At 35.7% G+C, this 8,038-nt stretch overlaps 1 long non-coding RNA gene across 1 annotated transcript; it reads left to right on the top strand.

Annotated features, from left to right (window-relative positions):
* The first annotated feature begins 5,715 nt into the window (after nt 1-5,715).
* On the top strand, nt 5,716-8,004 carry LOC113337780. The gene is made up of 2 exons (XR_003354436.1): nt 5,716-5,840; nt 7,515-8,004. It is a non-coding gene; the product is annotated as an uncharacterized LOC113337780 (long non-coding RNA).
* Nucleotides 8,005-8,038: the final 34 nt, after the last annotated feature.

Here is an 8,038-nt window from a genome sequence, read left to right as displayed (position 1 = left end):
AGAAGGAAAATTGACGATCGATGTATGTTTGGTTGCAAGACATAAGTATTTTGGCTCGATACATCCAAAGTTACCACATTTAAAAAATAAAAAATTATATATTGTCTTGGTTGGTTTTGCTTTCTTTAGTACTTGACAAAATCTAAAACACACTATGCGACTAAGTTTGTTCATTTTGGAGTGATTAATTTTCCACAGTGGAGAATCAGGTTTGTTCATCCACATGTAGTGGTAAAAAAAGAGATGGCAAATACCTCACGAGAGCAACTATTATTTTCCCTATAGTTTCCGTGTAATAGATCTAAGGTAAGACCAAGTATGTTACAATGTCCAGATATACTGTTGAGGATTATCTTAACTAAGTGAATATTGATTGCGTTATAAGAGATGTAGATGTGGTTCTAATAAGAAATATGAATGTAAGTAAGTTATGCAGATGTGATTAAGTAATATCCGATTAAGAAAGTAAATTTTCACACACTTAACACATCAAGTATAAGTGGTTCAGCTACTGCTTACTGATAGACACACTATTGTGTCTGATTTATCTCACTTCTATATAATGATGGTGCTTATTTTTGTATTTATTATGGTATTTTATGTGTATGCAAGTGTTTTTCGAAAAATAAAACTTTTTCGAAAAAAGTTACTAGAAAAGTGGTATTTGAACCTCCGGAGAAAATTACGAAAAGCACCCGAGAGGGTGCGAGCCCTAATTCTGATGAGATTCAATCACTAATTTTTGTAAGGACGACTTGTGAGAACATAACAGGGATGCCGTTCAATTTGGTTAAAATTGACTAGATAATCTGATTGGAGATAAAACAAACAAGTTATTTATGTGAGGAGGTTTTCATGAGATTTTCTATGGATTGCTTAAGCTCCCAAGAGTTTAACTCTGTATAAATTGTGTATGTAACGTGTGTGGAGTGTGCTGAGCTACAATAAATGTGTGGAGGAGATAAAGAAGGAAACAATCACGTTAATACGGCATGGTAATATTCACGAGTAAAAGAAATTATTTTGGATTGATAACTGCAGATTTTGGGACCTGTTGTGTATATAATGAGTCTTTGGGAGGTCAGATAGGATCATCGAGGGTTTGGAGAGCTATAAAGTGAAGGAGCAAAGAGAAAGATTAAGTTGAAGGAAAAACTTTTTTTGTTGTTGTTGAAGGGAAGAACACGAAGAACAAGACCTGTGAAAGACAATTAAGGAAACTATCGTTTCTTAATACTGACTTCGACAGAATATTATAATCTTGATACAAAATTTCAATTAAGTTTTATTTATTAAGTTTTAAAATTTAGTTTAAAATCAAAAATCTTTATGAGTCAATGAATCGAACACTTTCTTATCATCACTTCTACGACGCAACACTTACATCCACTGGGATATTGAGTTGACGCTCTTATTACTATTTGGTGGAAGATAATGAAAAATACTTAAAGGAAAATACAAGAATGTTGGATATAATTAGTGTTATGTCTCTTTCTCTTTCTATACCTGGCATGATTGTTTACGGCACTTTATTTATAGACTATTTGGGAGTGCTTTTCTGCACTCAAGCTCCTCCACAAGTCCCCCTTTTTATAGACTATTTAGGGGTGCTATTCCGCACTCTAGCTTCTTCACAAGTCCCACTTGCAAGATGATTTAAGGGTTGTCGTGCTTTTTGAATGCATGAGCCTCCACATGCCTTTTTTTAGGTGAACTGGATTTAATGTTGGCTGGATCACCACGCGCCTGACAAGTTTGACATAAGACATGTCTCAACTATACCAGCTACTTCATCCTTGATCGTCCTCGTATTCTTTCTCGTGATATTGCATTTAATGCTGGCTGGATGACCAAACCACGCACCTCACAAGTCTAACAGAAAACACATCTCATCTATGCCATCTACTTCATCATTGCATGTCCACGTCTTTTCTCTCCCAATAAGATAAAGTGACACAGGGATTGTAAAGACCCGCAAGCTCGTCAACGCTATTTGACTGGTCTAGAGTTGATCAAGGGACGTATTAGCCGATAATAACTCGATTCGTTTAAAACGAACGTTAATTAATAGGAATTAATCTAACAACTGTTTAGATATGAAACTAGTATCGTTAGATTTATCTCGAAAATGCTGAATGGACTACTCGAACGTGTCATTTGGACAACAGACGAAGCAAATATCCCTTATTTTAGGCGAAGGGTAAAAGGGTCATTTCATATTAAAGTGTTAGCAAGACAACCGAATTTTTTTCTCAGGGCACCCTCTGCGGATAACTCGTAAGCAAATCGATAAGGTCGAGGATTTTCTATTTATCTTTCATTTTCTTTTCTTTTCTTTTATTTTCTTCTCTTCTCTAGCTCCCTCTTCTTCTGTTCTTCTCCTTTGGTGATTCTGAGAGTTAAGGCCATGAAATTAAACATGAACTTAGGGGCAACAGTAAGGGTTGATTGTTGGTGATGATGTTGAAGTTGGTTTAGCTTTGAATGAAGAAGAAACGATGGATTGAAGATAATCAGAGTTAGGATTTCTGCGTTTTGGAATTGGTTGAAGATTTATGAGAAGTTGAGGATGGAATTAATAATTAATTGAGGGGTTCTTATCGAATTGATGAAGTGAATCTAATCTGAAGGTGAATTGAAGAAATTCGGGTTTCTGAAATTTGTTAAAGTTATGATTGGTGATGATTAAGGAGAAGCTAAAGGATGGGTATTGAAGGTTATGATGTGTTCATGAAGGTTATAATATCAATTCGAAGATTTAACTCCAAGAAGACAGTATTTGAGAAACAGAAAGTTAGGATTTGGGAAGCGAATGAACTGAAATTTCATAAGAGGTTCTAAGAACAACTAGAGGATGAAGATGATGGTCTAGGGGATTGAATTAAAAGGGGTTGAGTTGATGACATGTTGCTAAATAGAATCAAGGTGAAGAGGCATTTGATTTCAGTTGTTATAAATTAGTTCCAGTTCATTATTGAGTTTATAAGTTTGTTAATGATCTTAGAATTCTGAAAGATGTTTGGCTATGTATGGAAGCTATGTAGATACTTAAAAAGGAATTAGTATAATTTGAGATGAGTACAGGGTTTGAGTTTTTTAGAACAAGTATTGAGTTGAACACGGAGAAGAGGTAAAGTGACGTTGTTATATGACTTTGAATGGAACTGTGATTGTGAATAATAAGATAATTATTTTGAGATTACTGAACTGAAGATATTGAATTGGTGATTTAGGGATTGAGATTGAGGCAGGTGGTATGTGATACAGTTGAGTGTTACTCAGCTAGTAGTGGTGATAAGCTTTTTGTATTGTTGTCGAAGTTTTTGAATTGAGTTTCTTGTGGCAATGGTGTTAATAGGTATAGGTTGGCTGAAGGCTGAGTTTGTGGTGAATTGCATAAGGTAATGGGTGTGCAGTGTTGTTTGAATTTGAGTTTAATTGAATTGAATGAAATATGAAATGTACGGAACTGTCAGTTGCAGGAAAGAGTTGAGTTATAGTGAAGTCATAATAGTTATGATTGATCTAGTGGAATGAGATGTTGTGTTATTGAAGTGTTAGAATAAGAGTTAAGTGAATTTGTTTGAGTTGATGAAGATGTTATTTTAGTGAAGTTGATATTGGGTAGGATGCTGTAATGTTGGAGGTGGATGAATGTTTTTATTGATGTTTCTTAGAGTTGGAATTGTAGTTGGGGATTGCTGTGAAAGCTTGTTTCTGCTTTTGCAGTTAGTCTTTATTAACAACGATCGATTCAAAGGATGAACCAGTGGATCGTGGATATCGAAGTAGGCGTGGCTTGTCATCAAAAGAGGTGGGAATCGATAATGAGCTCTCTTGGATTCATTATGGTTTTACAAGTCTTTATATTGTTAAATTCATGTATATCGTTCTGTGGTATGAGATGCGTGCCCACATTATATCCGGTATTTTATGTCTAGGGCGATACACCGTAATATTATTATGGCTAGGGCGACATACCACAATATTATTCTTCCTGTTTGTGCCCAAAATTAATTTTAGGCACTAAACACGATGATCTAATGATGATTTTAGGTACTAAACACGATCGAAAATAAATAGAGGAGACACAAAATTTAACGTGGTTCGGCAAGTGTTGCCTACATCCATGGAGGAATCCCTAAGGGAGTGATTTTATTGATGATCATGATACAATATTGTATTCCTATGGGTTAGCTAACCTAGGACTCCATATCCTCTTAGGGTTTAGGATACATATATTTACAGTTATGTAACCCTAATTCTGATACAAACTTGATATGCAGGCAACTTGGACAACAAGACTCCTGGAAACTTCTGGAAATCTTCTTTACGGGCTTGATTAATGGGACTTCCGTGTATTTTATACACGGTACAAACACTTCCTTTCTATCAAGTATTCTATGGCTAGGGAGATACACCACAATATTATCTATGGCTAGGGAAATACACCTCAATATTATTTTTCCTTTATGTGCGGGAAACACACATCTGATACATGGATGTTTACTGTTCTTTATGGATGTTTATTGTTCTTTTAAATTGCTTTGAAGTTTCTACAATATGTGTCTACTGTCTTTTTGTGTATTTTCGACTTTCAATAAAACCTGCATTGTCTTCAAATCATATTAATAATTACTTGAAAGTTAGTTTCTATTTCCACTGGGCACCTCACTCAGTTCCCGCTTTCAGTTTCAGAGACAAATCAAGTTGTGCACCTGTCGATGAAAACTTCGATGAGTTGGTCACCTTAGTTAGTTAGCTTCTGCAATGTTTATTTTGTGCTTATATTCTATTTGTAAATCAACACACTATTGAATATGTATCATTGGAGTGGAGTTCTTGTTTTTATTTCAAAGAGGGTTTTGGGTTAATCTTTGTTTAGAACTTCTTATTGCTTAAATAGATGTTTTAGATCCTTAGTGCCTCATTTTATAGTTACTCTTTTGGATTAGTCAGCTGCTAGCTTAGGGGGCGCTACAAGGATAATAGCGTAATAAGAAGCTTTCAGTGCCTCTCTCAAGATAATAACCTGGGCATACGGTCTTGAAATTACACTAGGTATACATTAGTTTAAGGGTTTGAATATCCTTAACCTGACATGCAGTAAGTGTGGCTCAGAACAAGGGCTATGGATTGTGGAGTGAGGTTCTCGTTCAAAATGAATGAAGTTCATCAAATTTGTGCAACCATTTTCACACAAAATCATTCATACACTCATTAGAATAAAAAAGTGCTAAACAGTTTTCACTAGGAGGCAAATATTCAGCCGCTAGCGAAAAAATCTCCTTGAGCGGCTGATCTTCATCCTCTTAAAAATATTTTTAGTATTTTATTTAATTTAAACTTTATTTTCACAGATCCATGACAATTTTATTATTAGAAAAAATTAAATCATGAACTTGGGAGGTCGATGTTTAGTCGCTTGGAGCCCGGTGCAAGGGTGTGCACTTGCACTCCCTGCTCGGGCCTTTCTTACCTTTTTTTTTTCTTCTCAAATCCACCTACAAGACCCTTTTTTTTTCTTTTTTGCACCCACCAGCTCAACTTGCTCATTAGGTAAATAAAATTTTAATATGTCTCTCAATTTGCATGTCCATGATCAGAATTTCACTCTTCGGGTTAGTCCCTCATATGATTTGCTTGCTGTTGGCATTTCTGGGTGGGTTTATATGAAACTTTTAAGGGTAAAAGAGTCATTAAGATAGTCTTTACTTAAGTTATGTATGGGGATATCTTTTGGTTCTGTATGTGGAAAACCAGAAGAGGATCCGTCTTACTCCAATTTCCGACTTACCGGGAGGTTTAGGGCTTTGCGCATCAACAGCGAAATCATAAAGGTAAGATTCTTTTTTAATTATTATTGCAACTTAATTAGTTAGATTATGAAATGGAAACTTAGAATTTGTTGATGTTAGTGGGAAATTGGTTTTTATGTGAATCTTTTTTTCGATTAATTGATTTCTAGGGTTTATATTTCTTACTTGAATTGGAACAATGTAATCTATTGTATAAAATAATCGTATTTCTAGGGTTCTAGTTAGATTTTGATCTAGGTGTGTTTCTGGAAATGTCTCATTGAAATTGTATTGGAGGAACCTTTCACCACTTTAAGATTTGCTCAAGAGAGGAATTTAGGTAGGTCACCTCATTTGGCCATGAAATCTTGAACACAGACTGCAATATGTGGAATCAGGTATTGGATACTCATTTTTGAAGTGAAGAATAATTACTGTAGAAATGGTCACGGCAAATGTCAATGTGAGTGATTTCTGTTTTATCGGACGTTGTTAGGATAGTGGGACTAGAAGCCTTTGTTACATAATCATATCAATGGGTTTCGGTTTGTGGTTCATAAAAGAATTTTAGATTTTTTATGTTTTCATTTCTTTTTATCAAAATTGAAAACCTATTAATGAAATAAACTTGGCCTGAGGCCAATACATATTGTTGTTCCTGTCATTATATGTGAGATGCCTTGCCAAAAAGACAGGCAGGTTTGCAAATTTACAATGTGGCATTGGGCTGTTAGGCAGATGCAACAGCCACCTGGTTTGCCTTACATTCAACAGAATGAAACTTACTAGACCGGAACTGAAATAGATTTTACAGCTACCTGGTTTGCTTTACATTCAATAGAATGAAACTTACTAGACTGGAATTGAAATAGATTTTGCATGAACTTAAAAGGTCTTCTGAAATGGTTTGTCCCTTCCATTCAATACTGTGGTTTCTGTTGTTAGTGTTAGAGATTCCTCATGATCCCAATCCAGCATCACTTTGTTGAGAACCACAGACCTTAGCCCAGAGCAGAGCCTCCTCCAGTGCTGTACGTCCTGTTTGGGCGTCTCCCATAGTCCCGTTCACATCCTTGTGATAATCTTGCACTCCCCGGAATATCTTAGAGTTCTCGTGTTCTTCTTTCTTCCTTGCACATGTCCTTCGATTAGGATGCTTGCTCAGTTTGTGATGAATAGTCTTTTGCTCCTATCTTTTGATCTCTGGTAATGCTGCAATCTACTACATCACTGCGGAGATAGGGCAGAGCTCCTTTTTAGGCTAATTGTTCCGCATTTTTTTTTTTAATTTTCGTATTACTATTTATGTGTACTTCAGGTTTACTTCTGATTGTATCTGTCAACTTGGGATAACTCATGTCGTGAGGCATACTTGCATGCCATTGATATTTGTTCCAATTCCACTCCCTACATCTAAAATCTGTGATGGGTTTCATAAAAAACAGTAGAATAACACAATCAAACTCCCCTGCATCAACCTGTAGACTTTATGTCGAGTGCGACTTGCTCATTTTTTTTGTTAGAGTTTAGGAGATGGCCTTCGATTAGTATATTAGGAGGGACGAGGAGAGAAAAATTTTCTGTCATCTTCCACTTATGCAGCTGAAATTTGTATTTTCCAAATTCAGGCAAATTCATCTGCTTACTTTTGTTGTTGTTGTTGGTGGTGTTTGATTTTTTGCTGATTAAATTTCTTTTCTTGTTGGTTGTCATCAGTTTATTCGTAAGTTACAATGGGTAAGGCGAAAGGTGGCTCAGTATTCATCAGGCTAGTCTCGGCTGCTGGGACTGGATTCTTTTACGTTAAGCGAAAGAACCCACGGAAGATGGTAGAAAAGCTTGAATTCAGGAAGTACGATCCTCGTGTAAACAAACATGTCCTGTTTACAGAGGCCAAGATGAAGTAACAAAGCTTGAACTTTTTTGCCACTATGTAGAACAAAGACAGAAAACACGTTTCGATTACTAGGAAACAGAAGTGCACAAACGATTTCAGTAATTCTTAAACATGAAGTTGTAACCAGGTGTTTTTTCTGAAACACAAACGTAATCAGATATTTTTTCTTTCAGTAATTCTTCATAAACTAGAGTATATTCTGTGGGAAATCCTACCAGAGATGTTTGTTTAGACTTTACACAACTAAACAAACTGCTCAGGCTGGATTTCTGTCCTACCAATTGTTCAATGTTACATCATTTTCACACATTACTTTCTGTTTGATGCATTTGTTTACATTACT

The sequence above is a fragment of the Papaver somniferum genome, chromosome 1, assembly GCF_003573695.1.
Source record: "Papaver somniferum cultivar HN1 chromosome 1, ASM357369v1, whole genome shotgun sequence".
Taxonomy (NCBI): domain Eukaryota; kingdom Viridiplantae; phylum Streptophyta; class Magnoliopsida; order Ranunculales; family Papaveraceae; genus Papaver; species Papaver somniferum.
Note: the sequence above shows the minus strand (reverse complement) of the source record. Positions and strands in the feature narration are given on the sequence as shown.